Source organism: Belonocnema kinseyi, chromosome 3 (assembly GCF_010883055.1).
Source record: "Belonocnema kinseyi isolate 2016_QV_RU_SX_M_011 chromosome 3, B_treatae_v1, whole genome shotgun sequence".
Classification (NCBI taxonomy): domain Eukaryota; kingdom Metazoa; phylum Arthropoda; class Insecta; order Hymenoptera; family Cynipidae; genus Belonocnema; species Belonocnema kinseyi.
Genome location: NC_046659.1, coordinates 90,093,970 through 90,117,373, shown reverse-complemented (window position 1 = coordinate 90,117,373; position 23,404 = coordinate 90,093,970). Strand labels below are relative to the sequence as shown.

General features: G+C 29.9%; 1 protein-coding gene across 1 annotated transcript in view; it reads left to right on the top strand.

Annotated features, from left to right (window-relative positions):
• Nucleotides 1-363: 363 nt before the first annotated feature.
• Nucleotides 364-23,404, top strand: part of LOC117169356 (3-phosphoinositide-dependent protein kinase 1) — an 82,683-nt gene continuing 59,642 nt past the window's right edge. The window contains exon 1 of the mRNA XM_033355698.1: nt 364-423. The gene's annotated coding sequence lies outside the window, so the exon portion shown is untranslated. The remainder of the gene's footprint in view (nt 424-23,404) is intronic.

The following is a 23,404-nucleotide window of genomic DNA, read 5'->3' as shown; positions in this document are numbered from 1 at the left end:
AGTACAAAAAATTTCCCAAAGGGACAATGGGCGCTTTGATTGTATTTACTTCATGCGGGTGCTTTGACATCAAAAATTCGTTTATTTGGTATAAATTTCTTGTGGGTGAAAAGCATTCATTTAACTTCAGAGCTGCCACAAGTCGCAATGCGGGTTTCCTCTGGGGTTTCCTTATTATTTACTTTTACTTCAAAACTGAAATTGAAATCGCACCCCATACCAAGCATACTATGGATTTTTCATAATATAGAATAAAATTTTTGGTAGAACAGCAATTTTTTAACATATAATATCCAAACTAATTTTATGGAAACCTATAAAAACTAAAAACATTTATAAATTTTGTTTATTATATAATTGCAGATGGATTTCACTTCGTTGACACTCGCAGTTCCTGATCCCCTTCTGTAAACTAAGAAATAGGTAAGGAATGGATAAGGAATATAAATGTTCAGTTATAAAATTAAGAACCCTGATTAGGGTGGCCAAATGTCAGAGAAAACCTTGAAATCTGGAGAAAGTTAATTATTTAAAAAGTAGCAAAAATTAGGTCAAGAATAATTAATGGAAAATTTATGAATTTAAATTAAAATTGTTTTAGTCCATTCATGAAAGATTCTATATTAAAAATACAGACTTCATACTCCTTCTTCTACCCCCCCCCCTCCCGCTTTTATCACACCTTCTTAAAAGAATCCCTCTCTTTTCTCTTAAATGCGAACTAAATTAATAGAACCCAAGAAGGAAATCCAACTATTTTTTGTAAAAAGTTCATTCTCTTTGGTTGAAATGTCTGCTATTATATTTTTGGTTCAGAATTCAAGTCATTTGATTAAAAATTCTTTTATTTGGTTAAAAATTGATCTATTTTGTTAGAAGTCATATTTTCTGTTCAAAAATTCAACTACTTGCTCGAAAATTGAACTACTTTGTTGAAAATTTATCTTTTTGGTAGAAAATTCATCCATTTTTAAAAATAATTAAAAATTAAACTGTTTGATGAAAATCTCGTTTTTTGTGTATTCAATATTCAATTATGTTAAAATAAATTTAATATTTTTAAAACTATTTTTTACAACTGTTAGGCGTAAAAATTAATGTTTTTTTCTTGAGGATTCCTCTGCAAGTTCAACTATTTCATTCCATTTTTTATATAAAAAAACTATTCTTTAGAAGTGGAAAATTCAACTATTTGTTTGATAATTTATGCATTTAGTTGAAAATTTATCTTTTTGAGAAGAAAATTAATCTTATTTGTTCTCAAGTTTAACTTTTTTGGTTGAAAATTAATCTTTTTTGAAAATTCAGCTATTCAGTTAAGAGTTCAACTGTTTATAGTGAAAGTATAATCTTCTTTGTTTGAATACTTGACCAATTGGTTGAAAATTCAGCTATTTGTTAAGCAATCCAAGGAATTTGTAAACAAATTAATTATTATGTCAAAAATTCCAATATTTTGTTAAATTTAGCTTGAGTTGGTCGAAAATTAATTTTTTTAAAGTTCAATTGTTTTATAAAAAGATTCATCTTTTTAATTGCAATTTAGTTGATTTAGTATAAAATTTGTTGTTTTTTTTTTTTTAATTAATCTTATTTGTTGAAGAATCATCATTTTGGTTGAAAATTGATGTATTTGGTTGAAAATTTGTAGTTTCTTGTAGAAAATTAATCTTCTTTGTATGAAAATTCAGCTATTTGTTCAAAAGTTCGAAATTCAGCTATTTGTTAAAAAGTCTAACTACATATTTTATCAAAAATTTAATTATCATATTAAAAATATAACTATCTTCTTGAATAACTTTGGTCTTTTCGGATAGAAAATTATTCTTCATTGTTGAAAAATCATCATTTTGGTTGAAAATACATTTATATTTCGTTGAAAATTGGTCTTCTTTTGTAAAAAAATTACCCTTCTCGATTGGAAATTTGTCTTTGTAGGTTGAAAATTCAGCTAATTCAATTGGTTTCTAAAGCATTTTACTTGATAGCTTGAAAACTTAACTATTTTGTTAACAACTTGCGCTTTTTCGTTGAAAATTTATCCCTTTTGTTAGAAAATCTTTTTGTTTGAAAATTCAACTTTTTTGTTGAAAATTCAATGTTATTCTGCAATGTTATCATTTGGTATCCACGTTAAATTTACGTTAAACAATTTATCCTCCTATTTCCGTAAAAAATCACCATATTCTCCCTGTTTTGAGTCAGTGAAAATGAAAAATTGAGCAGGGAATAATCAGCGAAAAGACAGGAAATTTTGAAAATGAAGTTTTGCGGCCACACTGAATAATCCAATTGAAAATGCTGTATTTAGTTCCGAATAAAAAAAAAAGAATTAAATTACTCACGAATAGCGAAAATGTTGTGATCTGGTGCTGATACAGTCTCAGCTTCTTTTTCAATTTGTTTCGAGAACGAAATGTTTGGCAAAAAGAGGGCGGCAAGCGTGTGAACCGGCGAAAGTGAATTCCGCGATCAAGTTTGCCTTTCGAAACTTGATATTTCTCACCAATAAATAGCAGAGTTTTATTGTTATCATGAATATAATTTTTTTTTGCATGACAGATTGCGTTTTTATCTTCAAGATTTAGACCAAGATTTCAATATTACGAGAAGCGTATCTATCAGATGTTATTAAATAACTTTTTTTAATTTTCACCCTTGTCGATAAAACGAGTACGATGCTCCTTCCGAGGCACGAAATGAGCAACCTAATTATTTGTATGTTTTGAAAAGTTTTCTTATTGATAAAATCTTTAATTTATACTTAGGATGATTGGTGATCTCTTTTTTGTAGTGAGAATTGAAACAAAGAAAAAAGACAATTCAAAGGGATATCAAAGAAATTAAAATTGTTCTAACGATAGCCATATGATACTGATGAGTATCTCGTAGTCTTCTATTAGATTCTTGCATCTCGCTGAGAATTTAGCGGTGCTTGTCAATAATTTCGGCAAACCTTTTTCTTTTACACGGATGAAATTCTTTAGAGGAATGCTGATTCGATTAATGCAAAAAATCTCGAAACCGCTGGCGTTACTGATCGATATTTTCTTTACCGAGTTGATTCGATTATCGCATCAAATTCGTTGTCTAAAGTGCCTTTGTGCCGAACTATAGTTTCGAAGAAATGAAAGTTTCAATCAGTGTTGGGTAAGTTCCTTTTCTTTCAATATCTCGTTACAGTTACTATATAAAGTAACTTCAAGTTACCTAAAAAGTGACTTTTTGCACTTCCTTAATTTTTAAATTTAAAAATCAAAAAAACTAAGATGATAATTCATAAAAAATAATTTAAAAAGAAATATGCATTAGTTAAAGTAAATAAAAAATGCACATTATATTTAGAAAAGTGAATAACAATTTCTATTTATAATACTAATGGTCCCGAGTGAAGAGCTTTACATGATGAGTTTGTGAAGCTCCTACCAATTCCTCACCGAGTGAATCTTGTTAGCCCCGAAAGGGATATGGCTTAATGGTATACTAATAATAAATAAATAAATAACCTTCAAAATCTATTTTGTTCGGCAGGTTCGACAGAATTGCTTGTTTCATTGACTTTATTTTCATCAGCCATTAAAAATGATTTTTCATATTGAATTTCAAGTTAAAATCACGATTCACTTTCGACTGATAAAATAATTTTAAATGCTATTTGCATGACTAGAAAAGAATGCTTATAATTGTTATACTTTAAAATTGGCTGAATTAAATTCAGGAAAATTGATCTAAATTAAAGACCCCATTCTGAAATTCAGGTAACAACTTTAATTATCAGAGCCTAAAATGTTTCCAATTCCGGCCAAAACACCTTTTGTATTATCCAATTTGAAACGCTTTGAATTCCTAACATTTCAAGTAAAATTATTGTATTTTCAACCAAGAAAGATTTTTCAGTCAGATTTTTCAACTAAGCAGTTTTATTTTTTACCAAAAAAAAAGAAGAAATAAGTTTAATGGAAGAAATAAATTTTCAAATAAAAAATAACACTCTTGAATAAAAGAGTTGAATTTTCAAGCCCAAAGGATTAATTTACACGGAGAAAGTTTTGATCGTAAAATTTGGCATTATAATATTGATATTTTCAAAAGTCCGTTGGCAATCTAGGATATATCCGAGAAAATGGTATTATTGCCGCAACCATAGGAAGAAATAAATTTTCCATTTCATTTATAAATATACTACAAACCTAATAATTGCCATTTATAGTTAGAAAAATTCATATTTTTGATAGCAAATTGAAGTTGAAAAAAGTGATATTCACAAATTAAATGATAAAACCATAGTTGCAATAACTAGCAGTTAAAATAACATCAGTTGCAAAACAGGTAAGAAAAATTACCATTTTCAATGGGAAGGTGCAATGACAGAAAACAGAGTTGAATGTAGTGCTTCGCGATTTAATACCAAATGACGCCAGTACACGCGCCGAAGTTCATATTGATGATAAAATTTCTAAACCTTATAATTTGTTTTATCACAGGGAAATATCTCCTTTCTACTGCCCCGGAGACCCGTGTTCAATTCCCGTCAGGGCTGATTTTTTCTAACAAGGTTTTTTCTCTTTCAGCTTAGAATAAAATATAAATATCTAATTGTATGTTTAATGTATAAAGTGTACAGGGCGTGGAGTGAATGCGAATGTATTTTTATTTTGCTCTTTCGACCATGGAAGTTTTTTCTATTTTCTATGGGAAAAATTAGAAATGCGGAGAATGAATATAGACAGAATGTCTTTACTATTGTGTTTTGTAAAGTTCACAGTCTGTCTTAGGGATTATAGTAAGTTTCTTTTGGTATAAGTGCAATTATTTACCCATTTATTTTATATTTCAATAAACATAATAACTTGAGATTTTAATATTCACAATACTGACTCTATATCCTGACTTGCTATTGTCGTATTGTAAAAATAAATATTATGACATCAAATTTTATAACTGAAAGTTTCTCCGTGTAGAATAAAAAGTTACTTTTCAATCACATAGTTGGACTTTCTACCAAAAGAGTTAAATTTCAAACAAGAAATATAATTTTCGAATTAAAATTTTTTTTTAATTTTCTACAAAACACACGAATTTGAAAAAAAAATTAACTTTCAACCAAAGAAATGAATTTTCAAACAAATAACTAAATTTCTAAGACAGTATGTTAGTTTAACCTTAAATCAAGTAATTAAACTTTCAATCAGAAAAGTTGAATCTTAAACAAAATAAATCAACCCTATACAGATTTTTTTTACCGAAAGAGATGAAATTTCAAACAAAAAATAACACTTTTCAACGAAAGAACTGCATTTTTAACAATTCACCCTTTTTGGTATAAATGTAACAGCTGGCTCGAAACTTAATATACTTTGTTTGAATTCGTCTGTTTTTTATTTCAATTAAAAATATTTTTGGTTGAAATATTAACTATTATATGTTTCGTTGAGAATTTATGTATTTTAGTTTAAAAATCAACAACTTGGTTTAAAGTTAAACTACTTTTTAAAAAATTCATTTTTTGCTGAAAATTCAACATTTTAGCTAAAGGTTTATATTTTCTGTTAAAATGCAATTGTTTTATACTATTTTCATGAAAATTTAACCGTTTAGTAGAATATTAACCGTTTTTATTGAAAAATTATTGTTTCATCATTGTTTAGAAGCAAATATTAATTTCAATGAAAACAATACAAGAGTAACTTTTTCCAAAACAAGGGTCCAATTACGGGCCAATGACGTCATACTTATTATTAGTGGTGCAATTCTATGGAATGTCGGTCACTAAGTTGCAAGAATCTATTCACTGTCGCATGCTAGTATGTGGTACACTTTCTCCCAGCCAAGATAAATACTTATGAGTCTGACGTGGCCATGTTTGCTTGTGTGTTCCAAACTGTTCCAGCAGTTTCAAGTAAACATTATTTTATGTTTTAATGGGCTTTTGATATTAAAAAGAAAATTCATAAAAAATGGAAGAATTGAAATAAAAAAACTGAAAAAAATTGAAAAAAACAAGTAAGCAAGCCCCCCCCCCCCCTCCACCACGGAAATTTAAGCCACAAATTAAAACATTTGTATATCAGGTACATAATGTACTTACGGCCTCTTAATTTCGAGCTTCTAACTATCGCAGATCTTATTTTTAGTTTTTTTTTTGCAATTTTAAACCACGTCCCCCCACTTGTTAAGGTATGTTAGTTTTGTGCCCCCATAACCTACCATCTGAGGTATTTTTTGTCGACTAACCTTTTTTCGTGAATTTATCTAGGAGCTATCTTAAAATACCACAAGCCCATTTGGCGAGGAGAGTTTGGTCAAATCTTACTGTTTCTTATTAATTAAAAAAGTAGTTTAAACTTCAAACAAGTCGTTGTGAATTTTAAGCCAAAAAGATGAACTCACAACAAAATGTAATAGTTAACATTTTATCCCAGGGAATATTTTTATTTTAAATCAGAAGCAATTAAACTTGTACTCTCAATAAAGAAAGATTTTTCAATCAATAAAGAAAAAAAAATATCATCCGAAATGTGGAATTTTCAAGTTAAAAAAGAATACTTTTGAACCAAGAAGATTAATTTTCTACTATAAAAGACGAATTCTCAAAAACATTCATACATATACATTTTTAACTAAATAGTGGAATTTTTAAGCTAAAAAGACGATCTGTCTTCAAAACAGTTAAATTTTCAATCTAGTAATCAAATTTTCAACCAAGCAGATTAATTTCCTATTAAAAAAAAAGATAAATTCTTAACAAAACACATACATTTTTAACCAAATAGTTTTTTGCAACCATAAAGATGATTTTTTCTACCAAAAAACAAAAGACGATTTTTTAACAAAGTAGATGAATTTTCAACCAAAAAAAGGATGAATTCCCAATGAATAATTTAATGGTAAAATTTTAAACTAAAAATAATCAATTTTTAATAAAAAAAAAAGGAACGGTTAAATTTTTATTTAAAGAATTTAGTTTTTGATATTAAAAACCGAATTTTGTACAAAATATTTGAATTTTCCGTCAAACTATTGAATTTTCAAAAAAAAAACGAAGTTTCTGTACCAAACAGTTAAATTTTGAACCCCAAAATATGTAAAGTTGTAAAAAAAGTTCATTTTCTATTAGTGATTGTTATGTTTTAAGTTTCAACTCAAGTTTTAAGTCTTTATTAAAAAAATCAATTTTTAAAAAAGTATTTTATAACTTTCAGCAAAGAAGTTGTAGAGTTAGAAATTAACTTTTTTGGCCAAAATTCAACTGTTTTCGAAAAAAATCACCTGTCTGGTTTTAGCAATTTGAACTATTTAGTTAAATGTAGAACTGTTTGGTTAAATGTTTACCTGTTTTATTTAATATTCATCTATATTGCTTTAAAGTTCAACTATCTGGTTATTAATGTAACTGCTCGGTTGAAAATTAATTTTTTGTTCTTGAAATTTCGTCCTTTCGGCTTGAAAATTTATCATTTTTGTTTGAGGGTTTAACTGCTTCTCTAAAAAATCGCCTTTTTTGGTTGAATTCAACTAATTGTAAATTCATTTTTTCTTTTTTAAAAATTAATTTTTTAAGCAAACATTCTGACGATTCTATTTTTGGTTCAAAAAGTTTCTTTTTTGGTTGAATATTCAACTATTTGGTTTAAAATGTATCTTTCTTGATAAAAAATTGATCTGGTTGGTTGAGACTTCAACTATTTTGTTAAAAAGGATTTTTTCCGTGTAGTTAAACTGCAAAAAATTAATCTTTTATGTTGGAAAAGTCATCTGATTTCGATAAGCTTAACTCGTTTGGTTTTAGCCTCGTCATACTATCGAGAATAGCAAGAAATTCGTATAAGAAAAGGTATAAAAGGAGAGGTATCAATTTTAGATCAATTTGGAATTTCCGTGTTGCTTATTTAAGTAACACGCTGGATTCGCAACACTGCTCCGACACAAGTAACTGATCAAACTCTCTAGCAATCTCCTCAGGCGAAGAGCTTCACAAAGTCATCAAGTATCATAAATTACTCTACTATTCCCCTATTTTCGTAAAAAATCATCTTATTTCTCAAATTTATTTTTAATTTATTTTTCCTGTGAGGATTACGTTCATCAACGAGGGGTGACTGCGCGAGAATCCTTATTTAATTCACATAAAGTTAAATAACTCTTTCTTGAAGTGCAATCAGCTCAAAGTAGTTATTTTCTGTGATTATCTTGAACACACTTTCCTGCAAAAATGCCAAGATCTTTTCTAATTGTAGGTAACGTGTCGCGCAAGGCCGCCACTAAAGAATTTGTGCCAGGCGTTTCTATAGAAAGGAGTACGCGTAACGCTTTGCTGGAAAAAACATTTCTCCAGTCCAGTCATGGCCCATTGGCAATGTTGACGGAGATACAATCTTTCTTAAGATTATTGTGGCTAATATACATATAAATATTTGCGAAAGCTTAACTAAAGTTAACGAATTGCAGTGCTAACGGTGCCATAAAATTCAACAATATATAATTCTCGATAACGTGAGAATTTAGATAGTTAATTGTTATTTATGTGCATACGTTTAGCCACTGTTTCCTCATTTTTGCTTAATATTAAAATATTCAGTTCAATGCAATTACGCTATTTTTAGTGACTTCTATTCTATTTATACGTGTTATTTATAAGCTATAAGGTATACTTAGAGACCTATTACGCAACGAAAGTGTTTCTTTAACATCAGTTGCAGAATTTTTTCTGGTAGTGTAATATGCTATTTTTAGGTTTAGAAAGTTCTATAAATATTCACACAAACGAAGCGATTCTCAATGATATTTTTAGTTCAACCTACTTGGGCTTTTTAGAATGATAGAAGGACTTTGAAGTCTGACAAGACGTATCGTTTATTGTTCAGGATGAATTCGAAATTTTTTTGGTTAAAAAGTCTACTATTATATTTTTGGCTCCGAATCTTTTTTAGTCAAAAATTCAACCATTCGGTTGAAGGTTGAAATATTTTGTTAAAAATTCCTTCTTTTTGTGTTTAAAAATTCTTTTATTGCAAATTCATCTATGAGGTTCAGGCTTCAACTATTTTGTTAAAAATTTGTTGTTTTTTTCACATTTAGTTCAACTGCTACAAAAAGCATATTTTATCATAGAAAAGTTATCTTTTTTGGTTGAAAATGAACTTTGTTGAATTTAAGTAAAAGTTAAAGTTCATTCGTAATACTTCAAAATATTAGCTTATAAACCTGGAAATTTTGCTCTGAAAATAAAGTTAATTTTTCACTGCACACATTTTGACTTCGGACTACGCCCTGTTTCGTGACAGTTGTTTTATCTCATTATCATTATTCAGATAATTATAAAGTTTCCCTTTTCACAAATAATGTATAATACATAATACACATTTTTCTTTAAATTCGTTCGCACAGGTTCATTTATATTAAAAAGGCTTAAGAAATATATAATTTTGAATGCGGATAGTGCGCGTGCGTATATCAATAATTACTAATTGAATCAGTATATTTTCATTAATTATCAGTGTCTGCATTCTAGCTACAGCAATAATAAAATTTAACTGACATTCAATTATAATTTACTAATTCAAATTTAGAGAGTATCCATAAAAAATGGATATAAAGGCGTTCGTGGATTGTACATTTTAGAAGAATGATTGAATATATTAATCTTAATGAAATTGGCGTATTTGATCAAATTCTAAAATAATGTTATTTCAAATTGAAGAATTTAAAAGGCATAGTAATATGTAATGTTTTGCTTTGCGTCGCACATGCATGACTCCCAGGAATGTGGCCTCATAACGGCACATCCGTAAACCACATCGTCTGGTACGGTAGAATCATCGCATCTTATTGCACAGTGCACACACTGTCAGCTTTTGGAATCATTTATATTTAGACGTATATTAATGGAATTCGCAAATTTAGCTAAATCCATATACGTAAATAACTGCATATTCCTGAAATATAATTTTGTATTCAAAATTGTCTAAAATCAGTCAAAACATTAAAACAGAGGCTTATAGGATTTGAAAGTGCGAAAATTTAATAAATAATCAAGTAAATCAAAAGGAAAAGTAACTTTAATTTTTTTTTCTGAATGTATACAAAACATTTAGGGTGGCCGAGAAACTTCATTTTCAAAATTTCATGAATTTTCCCGGAATTTTCCCTAAACATTCATATTGAAAGAACAACATTCCATTCTTGTAACATCTATATTATAAAATCTTTTATAAATGGAATAAAACATTTTAAAATTAATATCTTTTGATTCTCAAATTTGTTCTCGGGACTGCCACAATCTAATTTACTTGAATTTAATCCGAAAAAGTGACTGAAAGTGACTGATTTCATGTCACTGAATTTCGGAACGTTTATAAACGAAAATTCTTGTATTTTCTCGGTTCTTATACTTTATTACATTGATTACATTTATTTTACGTCAGGCAACTTAAAAAAATATTAATCCCAATATCATTATCAAAAGACATTGTCTTCCGCGTTTGGTCCACCCACGGACCCTAAAATGTAAAACGGAACAAGACGGAAAAAATTATATCTTTCCTCTAATAAACGTCCGCTTCTCTCACTTTTTTCACTAGTTACTTGTACTCGATGTCCTATGCAGCACAAGAAAAAGTTTCGTCTTAAAATCTTTATCGGAAGGCGCCGTTTTTTATCTGCCCACGCTCTCTCTAAGGTTAAACAGAAACTATCGAAAAAATGATAACATACCTCTAAACGTCGGGCTCTTAAATTTTCTTTTAATAATTACTTGTACTTGATGTTCAACAATGCAAGAAAAAGTTTTATCCCAATAGCTTCATCGAAAGACTGTTTTATCCACCCACGTGCTCTGAAATGTATATGAAAAAAATCGGAAAAAAATGATAACTTTCTTCTAAACGTCCGGTTCTCAAACTTTATTTCACTTATCACTTGTATTTCATGTCAGCCAACATCAGAAACAGATTCATCTTAATATTCTTCTCGGAAGACTGCGTTTTATCCACCCACGCACTTTTTCGTACATTTCAGAGAGCATGTCTGGATAAAACGCAGTCTTCCTATAAGAATATTGAGATGAAATTTTTTTCGCGCCTGCCTAGAATGCAATACAAGTAATAAGGGAAAGAAAATGCGAGAATCGAGCATTTTGAGAAAAGTTACAATTTTGTCACGGATTTTGGTGTACTTAAATTTCAGAGTGCGTAGGTGGGTAAAGCGCATTCTTCCGATAAAGATGCTGGGATAAAACTTTTTTTATATTGTTATTAGAAGTCGAGTACAAGAATTAGAAACTAGTGGAAGAAAATTCAAAAATCAGTCATTTAGAGGAAATTTAGCATTTGTTTCTAATTTTCTTTTACGTTTCTTGCTGCGTGGGAAGTTAAAAAGTGCAGCCAATAACAATATTATGATGAATCTTTTCCACCTTTTCCATCAATCAAATACAAAAAATCTGCCCGCTACGCGAACACAATCATCGCGCTCGATATTGTATTTATCTCGCGCTTCGTGCTCGGTCTTTTTATTTTCGCACATTCTTGCGCAAACATTTTAAAATTAAGACTCAAAACATCCACCGCTATAATGTTCTGATTGTGAATTCTCTTTCGTTGTAAAAAACTTAGCTCGAGAGTTTGAGCGCACCTACGGTACGCGACTGATGGCAATCGCACTCCGCGCTTAGTCTTTGCATTTCTTCCGCATTCGGGCACAGACCTTTTAAAATGAAAGGTGAACGGACCGACAACTGTAATTTTGTGATTTTGGCTCTCTTTTGTTAAAGCTCTTTTTTGCCTTTAACGAACACTCGCACTCGATTTTGTCCAACATGTCAACTTTTCTTCATTATACGCAACACTTTAATATCAATTATAATACATTTTTTATGTAACTCTGCCAGGAATTACTTACTAAAAAATTGCAAAATAAAAAGCAAATTGTATTCATCATGATTATTTTTGTATTTGTTTCTTATTTTGCTTTAAATTGTATTCTAAGCTGCTCTGAAACATGTATCATTTCAATAAATGTATATCATTACAATTCATAATATGCATAAAAACTGAATCATACTAATTCTTATTTCCTTGTTTTTATAATTTTTTTTAATTTTTAATATTTTTTTTACGATTGAATAAAGACTACTGCGCATCTGCATAGTGTCTAATACAGGAACCTATATAGGGTCTTATATAGGAGCCAGTGTATCTTTCGTCTTTTCTGTGCTTTTTCCAAAAAGTTAATTTATTAATTTTTAGTCTTATGTTTTACGATTAAAAGAAAATCTACTCGTCCTATCGAAAAATGATTAATAATAAATTTATAGATCTTTTTAGGCGAACAACTGTTGTCTGGTAATTTAAGTTCATACCTTGTATCGTTTTTTTAAACAAATTTAATATTTTTATTTAGAATGTTATTTTATACGACTAAAGCAAAAACTACGTGTCCTATCAAAAATTATAGCTCTTTTTTGGATGAACAAGTTTTGTCTCATTTTTTTTCGTAGCTTATATCGAAAAGTGATTCATTATAAATTTGTAGTTCTTTCCAGGGCGCGCAATTTGAGCTTTTTCATTTTTTTCGTATCTTGCATAGTTTGACCAAAAAAATGGAATTTTTTGATTTTTCATTATTTTTGGTACGATCAAATTTAGAATGTTCAAGTTTTCAACCAAATTAAAAAAGTTGTTATCATTATCCTGTAGGGCTTTCAAAAACCAAAGTTTTTCTTCTCCTGTCTTTTTTAATATCATGCGTTGTTTTTCTTAAAATCTTCAATTTAGTTTGTTTTTTTGGATTTTGAAAATGTTCTAACTCTGATAATTTTCTTTTTATAGGAAAAAGTCATGGGGATAAATTGTTTGAGTTTCTGAGTACTATGAACAACTTTACATAGAATTTATAAATTTTAAAAAAACGTGGTTTCAAACATTTTTGGTACGTTCAAGTTTGGAATTTACAACTTTTCGATCAAATTAAAAAAGTTGGTATCATAATATTGTAGGGCTTTCAAAAAGCAAGGTTTTTCTTCTTCTGACTTTTTTTTATATCATGCGTTTTTTGACGTAAAATGTTCATTTTGGTTTGTTTTTTGGATTTTGAAAATGCTCTAACTCTGATAATTTTCTTTTCATAGAACAAAGTCGGAAGCATAAATTGTTTAAGTTTTGAAGTACTATGAACAACTGTGCATAGAATTTTTACATCTTGAAAAAATGTGGTTTCAAAAATTTTGTGTAGAATCAAATTTTGAATTTTCAACTTTTTGACCAAATTGAAAAAGTTATTATCATAATCTTGTAGGGCTTTCAAAAAGCAACGTTTTTCTTCTCTAGACTTTTTTTCGTATCATGCATTGTTTGGCTTAAATTGTTCATTTTAGTTTGTTTTTTTTGGATTTTGAAAATGCTAGAACTCCAGTAATTTTTGATTTTTCAAAAAAAGTAATTAGGATATATTGTTAAATTTGTTGAATACTATGAATAACCGTACAGAGCATTTTTGAATTTTGAAAAAAGTGGTCTCAAAAATATTCAAAATGTGCCTGCTTTTTGAATTTTCATCCAAAATAGATTAATTTTTTCAAAAGTAATCATGTTGACAGACAGACAGACATACATACAGACATACATACAAGTCTGATGAGAATGTAAAAAGTTGAAACAAATAATATAGAAAAGTTTTGTTTATAAACGTTGCGAACTTCAGTGACATCTCGTTTTTAACCAAAAAATGACTAATGCGCAATAATAATGCGACTATTTTTTTTCAAATTTAAAATAATTCAAAAGAATAGGTAAAATAAAACTATCTCATCAATTAACGTTAAATTAAAGTGGATTTCAAGGAATTTCAGGGAAATGAGTATTCTATGAAAGTCATATAAATTCAGCTTGAATTCCAAATTAATTCAAATGAATTACAAAAATTGTTTGAAAATCTTTTCAGATCTTTTAAAAACTGCCAAATCTCTCACTTCTTGTGAATAATTTCTTTAAAATCCATTGTAATATTATAAAATCCCGTGAATTTGTATGAAATGTGATGATTTTTCCCGAAATCCTGGAAGATGTATTAAAATACTTCGAGAGCTTTGAAAATCCCTTAAAATCACTGAAATTTTCGGAAATATTATCAAAGCCCTTAGAATCTTTCAAGATATTTTAAAACCGTATTTTTCCTGTAAAATCATTCCATATCTTCCAAAATTCTAGGAAATTCTTTAATATCGCATATATTTTTAAATCACTTACAATCTTTAAAATTCATGAAAATCCCTTAAGTTTCTTCAATCATTTGGCTTCACCTTGGAATCTTTTTAAATATCCTTGAATATTTAAAATCCTTTAAATTCATTCAGTTTATTAAAATTAATTGAACATTCCTGGAAATCTTTTTAAATTCCCTAAATTTGTTCAAATCCTTTAAATCTTTTTAAAACTTTTCAAAATGCTTTGGAATCTTTTAAAATATCCTAAAATATTTCAAATCCTTTAAAATCTTTTTAAATTATTAAAGTTAATTAAAAATTTCATTTAACTTTTTTCGACTCTTTAAAATTGCTGAAACCCTTTGAAATCCCTTAAAACTGTTTAAAGATCTTGAAAATGTCTTGAAATCTTTTTAAATACCCTAAAATATTTGGAATCCTTTGCAATCTTTTTAATTAATCAAATAATTTTAAATTTCATGGAATTTGTTTAAATTTCCCAAAATGGTTGAAATCCTACTAAGTTACTGAAATGAAATGAATTCAAAACCCTTTGGAATCATTGAAAAATACCCAAGAATAATTTAAATCCTTTAGAATCACTTCAACTTATTGAAATACATTAAAAATACCATACAATGTATTAAACCGCTTAAAAATATTTTGAAATCCATTAAAATACTTGAAAGTTCTTAAAAATTACTTGTAATTTTGTTTAATAACCTAAATTCTTATAAATTCTTTGAAATCCCTTCAAATTATTGAAATGAATTGAAAATTCCATACACTTTTGTTCAAGTCCATTAAAATCCTTAAAATCTTTTTAAAGTGCTTGAACATGCCTTTTAATATTTCGAAATACTATAAAATATTTCAAATCATTTTAAATTAATATAAATCATTAAAATTAATTGAAAATTCCTTGGAATATTCTTAAATTTTCTAAAATTGTTCAAATCCTTTCATGTCTCGAAAATACCCCAAAATATTTCAAATCCTTTGAAATCCTATTAAATTACTGAAATGAATTCAAAACCCCTCTGAATTATTGAAAAATACCCTAATATATTGTAAATTCTTCAGAATCACTTCAAATTATTGCAATATTTTTAAAATACCCCACAATATTTTAAGCCCCTTAACAATCTGTTGAAAGCTCTTGAAATATTTAAAAGCTCTTGAAAATTACTTGGAATTTTAAAAAATATTCTTTTAAGTGTTTAAAATTCTTTGAAATTCCTTGAAATTATTGAAATCAATTGAAAATCCCCAGAATTTCTAAAGACCTTTAAAATGCCTTAAACCTTTTTAAAGCGCTTGAAAATGCCTTTTAATCTTTTAATATACCCTGAAATATTTCAAACCCTTTGGAATTCTTTTCAATCATTACAATTAATTGAAAATCCCGTGGAATCGATAAAAATCCTTAAAATATTTTTAAACTTTTGAAATATTTTTAAATCTCCTGAAACTATTTAAAGTCATTAAAAATTCCATGGAGTTTCTAAAAACACTCTAAAATCTTGCAAATTCTTTCAAGTGTCTTCAAATAATTTAAATCAGTCTAAAATCGCTTGGAATCTTAAAAAATATCCTACAATACTTTAAATTCTTTGGAATCTCTTAAAATTGTTGAAAACTTTTAAAAACTGTTTGAAGTTTTTTGAAAGACCATATAATATTTTAAATTTTTTTAATCTTTTTAAATCCCTTCAAACTATTTTTAGTGCTTGAAAATTTCAAATATTTTAAAAAGGACCCTAAAATTTTATAAAAATGTTGAAAACGCTTTAAATTAATATTGAAATCAATTGAAAATCACTTGGAATCTTATTTAATCCTACATTATTTTTAATTCTTTGGAATCCTTCCAAATTATTTAAATCTTTTGAAATCTCTTGTAAATATTTAAAAACCTTCAAAATTCCTTAGAATTAAAAAAAAAATCCCTAAAATCTTTTTAAAAATTTTAAACCCTTTTAAATTATTAAAATCAATTGAAAATTGACGGCTAATTCATAATTCATCTTCTTTTCCAACTCCCCCTTTTTCCGGAACGACTAGATACTATTTAAAGAACTGGAAAATACCTTAGAATTTTTATGAATACTCTAAAACCTGAAAAATTCTTTGAAATCTCTTCAAATTATTGATATCTGTTAAAAATTTGAGGAAGTTTTTAAAAGGTGAAAAACTTTATGGTAGCCCTTATTAGTCTTTACAGTTACTGAAAGCACTTCTTACAGAAATTTCCTGACTTTTGCCATTTTTGTTCAAAAGCCTTGACTTTCCCCTAATTCCCTGGTTTTCCCTGACCTGCGGCCACCCTGCACATTGAATAGTAACTAACTAAAATTAGAGTCCCCAGACGTGACACCTTCTTCTGTAGTTCGAGCATGGGTGAAGCGAAAATTCTTGAACCTTGTGTAAGACCAATTTTTTTTCTGTTTTTAGTTGTAAATTCCGTTAACTAATCAGAATGATTATCTTAGCATTAAGAAACGATATTGAATCGATTAACTGAACTGGCGATTCTTTAGAAGGCCTATGTTTTGCTGGGATAACTTTAACTCACTAGCACGAATGCACATTCTTCAGTGCATGTTACTCCACGTGCCAAGGTTGATAGTAACTCACTCTGTAATTGCTGAGTAATAAAAGTTATTTTACGTTTGTTGCCTGCTTGCTATGCGAAACTACTCTAGTGTTTCCATTCAGTTAACAATAGCGACCGATTGCTTGAAAACATGTCACCTGTTCACAAGGGAAATCACATAATTATCTACTAGCTACAAACTGAAATGTGTTTCTGATTCTTGATTACACGAGGGAAATTAAATCATCCAAATGCTAAATTGCTGTAAACATAAAAGATGAAAGATGGAGATTCCAAAGGGGCGTCATCACTTGTGCCTATAAAAAACGTAGCAAACTCTAAAGAATGTTTTCTTCTCAAGTAGGGGAAGATAAGTCAAACGGAAAGAAAAAGAATGAAAAAGTGAAATCGAGGACAGAAGAGAGAGAATCTGGCGGAACGATTCTTGTCTGGAAGATAGCAAGGCGACCGGAAATTCAGAAATCCGGGAACGAACCAAAAAAATTTTAATTTGGAAAAGATGCTGAGTGTGAAGAGGACTGAAAACGCTCAGAGTGTTAAGAGTGGTCCAAGAGCCGTCCATAAACTACGTTACCAATTAGAAATAATAAGTGATGATGATAAATAATACACAGAAAAAAAATGTTGTTCACCCAAAAAACTTTTTTCTTACGTATACATGAAAATTTGGCTGAATCAAACAAATTTTGGTTCAACTGTGCGTTTAAAAATTCTTGGTTGAAAATGAACTTCTTCGACGAAAATTGAACTGTTTTCGAAAAGATTTGTTTTCTATTTAGTTTATAAAGCCACTTTTATGTTAAATATTATTTTTTTGGGGTTGATAATTACTCAAAAATAGACCAAAGTGGATAACGTAGTTTGTGGACAGCCCTCAAAGTGCTATATTGTTACACCGTTTAAAAATACTTTAGGAGATGTTTTAAAAAATCTTAAGGGTGGTTATTTATGAATGAAAGATTTTTTTAATGTTTGACATTTTTTGTAAATGACTGAAGCGAAAAATACTATAAGTTAAACTGCTGAGGGAAGATAAGCTTGAAGAGAGGCTGGAGCCCACTGGACCCTGAAGCAAAAGGACAGAGGAATAGGGGAAAAGGGAGAAGGTATGCGCTCCCAGAGGCCATTTCAGTTCGATGTCCTCCGTTCCTTCTCCTGACTTGCCCACTCTTCAGCATCCTCTTTGTGTCTTTTTCGTCTCTACGCAGCATCTTCCCTCGTTGAAGTCAAGCCATCCTTAATCATTAATTCCAAACTCGGAGGAACCTCAGAGTGTTTCTGGAACTTTAGCTAATTCTTTAGAAATAGCCATAATATATGCATCCTTCTTTTTCTTTCTGCCTCCGCGAGATCTTTGATCTTCAAACCACCCCTTTTCTAGGGTTGCAAAATTATATCTTTTTTGTGTCCTACGTCCTTCTCAACGGCGTAATAATTGTATACGAGAGAGTGGATATGTTTGACATGGTTCACACGGACACTCAAGATTTGTCAATCTCTCATGACTCATAGGTCAAGATGCTTCAAGAGTTCTGAAATAGACATTTTGATTGCGATCAATGTACATGCGTCGAACGAGATGTATGTCCAAGTACAGGAAATTTCAACCTGGAAAGATTAATCACTTTAACTTAAGGGGAGTTGAACAAATCAAGTTGTTTCTATTTACCTTTTACGAATCTTTTTTATCATTTCTGTTTTCAACATGCAGCCTTTAAAATCACCGTTCTCTCTCAAAGGTTTTTATACCATTAGTTCAATGAATCTAGCTTCATTCTTAGATCAAGAATTTAAACAGAATCTATTTTTATTCATTCAAGTTACGGTTAGTTCTATAATGAGCAGAGAATCGATCATTTTTCGTGTATGTGAGAGAGCATGCTTGTATTTTCCAGTCAGGCTTTTTATGAGCTCGAAGTGCGGCTGGGCTTCAAGATGTGTGTGGGCCGAGTTCAGCGTGAGAGAGGAATGCGCGGATCCATAGCTGGGCGATATTGCTGTTGTTCACTGGAACTGCATCCTTTGCATTAGCGAATGACATTTTCAATGGAATTTGCAAATACCTAGTAGCAATCGCTTATTTAAATCCAAAAGCTCTCTAGAAAAAGACTATAATCAATCAGTATCATTAAAATATTTCCCCTAGGAATGTACAATATTATATACTTGAAGTAATGATTATATTATATGGCGAAAATACGCAGGGTGTCATTGTTATTTAACACTTATGCAAAACTGCTTCTAAAAGATTAGTTAGTATTCTCACGACCCGAGTGTACACACACAGGTGGTCAATGGAGCTCATTTTTCGAGGTCGTCTCGTATGATTCTATCATAGCTCGATGAGTACCCATACAAAAACCCCTTTGGGTTGATGACCGCCTTGACTAAATCAAGTTTTAGGTCGTTCCACTGCTTCCTTAGTCCTTGAATCAACAGGCTGATTTTCTTACAGAAAAACACATATATTGCAGAAAATTTGTTACGATTTTCTTTATTTGCTATTATTTTCAAAGTCCCAGCGTCATGTTTACAATATCAGTGATTCCTTAAACAATTTAAAAATAATCTTCATATCGAATAATGCCTATGTTTTTAAAAACAAGGAAGAAATTCTTTAATGGAGACGTCAACGCACAGATCGCTGAAAAAGATGAAGCATCAACAATATATTTAATCAGCGAAGCATTCTTGACGGAAGTTGGTTGACAAAATGGAATACCCCGATATAAATCAGCGAATAACAACCACACTTCTGCATTGTTTTTATTCGGGACGAGGAAAATGCTGATGCTGTTATTATTTGCTAAACCGTCGCATTTTTTCAGTACATATTTAACCACACGTGCTTCTCATCGCACGTGTATCCCCACGCGTGTGTCTTCATCACACGTGCATATTCGTTTACAACTGAAAGTTATGTGAAGCACAAACCAAAGGAACTATCGTCAGCAAAACTTGTCAGTCACGTACTTATAGTGGAATGTTCATCCTTGATCTCTGTTGGTAGCAGTTCATTAGCACGCGCTCGGAAAAATGTTTGTTTAAGTCAAACAAAATTTTTCTTTGATATAGGGACAAACAAATATATTTTGATTTCAATAAAATTTTCATGATTCAAATACACCATTGTTGAGTTCAAACCAATTTTATTTGAATTAAACCAGTTCTATCTTTGATATAGAGTCGAACAAATGTTTGAGTGGTTCAATCAAACATTTTTCTGAGTCCTTAAAAGAAAATCTGCTCAGCTGTAGGCCAACAATTCGAAAATCTTTTATATATTGAATACAAATGGAGAACAAACATTGATTCTTTAGGGACTAGCAGTTGGCTTGGACCGTTGCGATGGGCCGAAGTTTATGACGTACGGTGCATATTTATCTACCTGCCAACGTTTATTCACCCGTTCTTCGGGCATTGCAGCAAGGCCTGATCTTTTTTTTTTTGTTTTCTTTTTTTTCATCACACAACAGCGAGCGAAATGAGTCGCTTCGGATAAGGCGATTCACAGCAGTTCCGTAATAATACTCCCGTGACAACGCCTTCATACACAAGTACAGCATTTTTGCAAACGTATGCCAAGAGTGCGGTTTGAAATATATATGTTGCTGATCGTTCAACAGGACTCAGATAATAACATAGCTACAAATGGCTGAAATTGTGACTCTTACCAAGTGATTAATTCTATTCACGTCATACGAATTCGGGGAAAACTTATGGTTATAAATTCCATTCTTCGTAAACAGTCGCAATTACATAAGAGAATTAGAGTTTCTTTATTGAAGAAGAATAAGTCGATGAGGCAATATCACGTTTAAGAGTTTTCATGACGTACTTAAATTGCGGAATGATAGACGGTGGTTCTGTAATCTATAATAATAGTGTTTTTCAATGGACTAGAAGAAATAAACTGATAAAATGGATCCGAGCTTGGATCGAAAACTTGCAAACAAGTTAGTGAGACAATAATATTATATTGAAAAGATGTTTATCATACATGCTATATTTTGTTATTAGATGTTGATACACTATAGAAGAATGATAGTTTTCGATGGTTCAAAGCTGATAATCGTCAATATTGAACAGTGTACGATATATTAGTAGTATTGAGATCGGAAATGTGTAGGTTTAAGCTATGATCATATCCAGTCGGTATTTAGATCACGCAACCTCGACTTAGAACATATCCAATCCTTAGAGTTCTTAAAAAAACCCTCTGACATTCTCTTTTAGTGAATGAATCAATGAAACATTTCTCTTTAAATTCCGCAACTGGTATATTATTATCCCTGAAAACAATTGTTAACTGAGAGCTTTTTGTAAAAGAAATTGTGTCAAGCGAAGTTATACTTTGTAGGTTGTGTACCCGGACCTACTGAACATAGTGGGAACCATATAGAGCAACTGAGAAAAGAGTATAAAACCAATGTAAAACAAAAACATTTCCGCTCGCTTTTCCGTTACACTTCGTTTTTACTACATGTCCAGAAGCTTGACATTCACTCTGCAATATTGTATGTTATATACTTTTTATTGAGAAAGACGTACACGGATTGTGTATGCAATTATACATATAGGTACATCAGACGGTGACGACAACATCCAAGTGTTCTAAATGAAGAAATTGCTATACTTATACATTACACAGAGTGCGCTTACAGCGCAGACGCCGTAGACTGGTGTACCGCAATTTGTGCGAAAGGCGATAAGAGAATGTTCACACGATCCACGAAATGAGATCGGTTATGTATTGATTCATTACAATTATTCGAGTAGTGATTATTCTTCTATAAAAGAAGGAATTTATCAATGAGAACAAAATATTAAAATAATAAAAATTCCATAATTCAAGTACGCAGATATTAAAACTAGTGTTTAAATCTTGTGGAATGAAAATGAACTCGAGAAAAAGATTAAATTGAACTTAAGTATAATGTTGCAGAATGTATATAAGTATATAGAAGCAGGATGCTGAAGCAAAGCGACCTTCTAAGGCCGTGCAGCGAACGCTTGTCTTTCTCCCGTTTTTTGTACTTTATCCTTCCCTTTCCAGATTATGTTCTCCCCTTCTAACTTGACACTAAACTTGTAGACTGAGTAGACACTTAGCAATGTTGGAATTTTACTATTATCTTATATTCCATTATAGAACAGCATAAAATTAAATGCAAAACAAATTGAACGGAAATTTATATATACGCGCACATTACAAGGTACATTCTAATGCTTGGAAATTTGAGGAATTTATTATTAGACTACAAACAGAAAAACAATGATGACGTACATTGGGAAAAAGGAGAGTATTAAAAATAAAAATGTATGTATTGTTTTTAGTTTTTTTTTAAGGCATGGAATTCCCCTAATGGAGATTAGAGACGCACTTTGATATTTCTTTCAATATTTAGTGTTTCTAAACAGGGTTTCCTTCTGATAAGGATATATTAATTATTATCATATCTTGTTTTCATTTTGCTGTGTGGAATTTTCCTACTCTTATTTCACTTGTATATTGCAGACTTGCAAACAAAATGTCAAGCTGACTAAAATATGTTTCAAAAAAATATGTGTAAATGAATGTACAAATGAGATTAAATTTGTACACATCAGAGTTACGTGTCCAAATAAAATCCTACACAGGGAGTTAATTTCGTACACGCTTCTTACAAATTCGCTGCAGTTGCATCGAAAAACGCCGAATCGTTATGTGGATGGATCAAGTGACAGTCACACGCGCATCGCATCAAATATTTATACTTAACTAACAAATCGCGCAATTTAGCTAATTTATATAATTGTTTTTAAAAATCTGACATCGGAATTTATGCTTATTTCGTGTAACTGAGACTGACCCCCTCTTATTTTTAAATACGAAATATAAATGTAATTTTATACAACCTTCAATCAAACAACAGATAATGAGTTCAAACTATTTTATACATGTTGGAGAAAACTTTTAATTAAATTTTTTAGATTTTTTTTCATCTTGAGAAGATTGATATAATTAAAGGAAATTAAAGATATAACTTAAAAATGAGAGATTAGAGTGCTGTCTGACCCGCAATGACAAAAAATTATAAATTAAGACACAAATATTATGTGGAGAAATTTGGAACAAAAAATTTATGGTGTTTGAAAATACTCTCATCGGGTGCTGGCTAGTCTACCAGGACCTCATTCGTCTAACTTCCGAATCCAAATAATTGTTTGCATATTTCAAAAAATGTAAGTAAATTAAAAACGAAAAAAATTTTCAAATAATGCAGACAGTCTTTGACAGACTAGCGCTAGATTAGCCTGTATAAATAGTTTTACACACAAGTTGACTGAAAATTTAAGTATTTCATTTGAAATTGCAAGTGTTTTGTTAAAAAAAAAATCATAATTTGCAGTAAAAAATGTTACTATGCTTAGTTAAGTCTTGAAAAACTGTGTTAAAAATTGATTTAATTTTTGGTAAAAGGTTCATCCACTTGGTTGAAAATTTAACTATGTTGTTAAATTTCGTTTCATTTTTGGTTAAAAATAATTTTGTCAGCTGAAAATTTTAATATTTCATTTTGGTAGAAAATTTATATTTGTTAGTT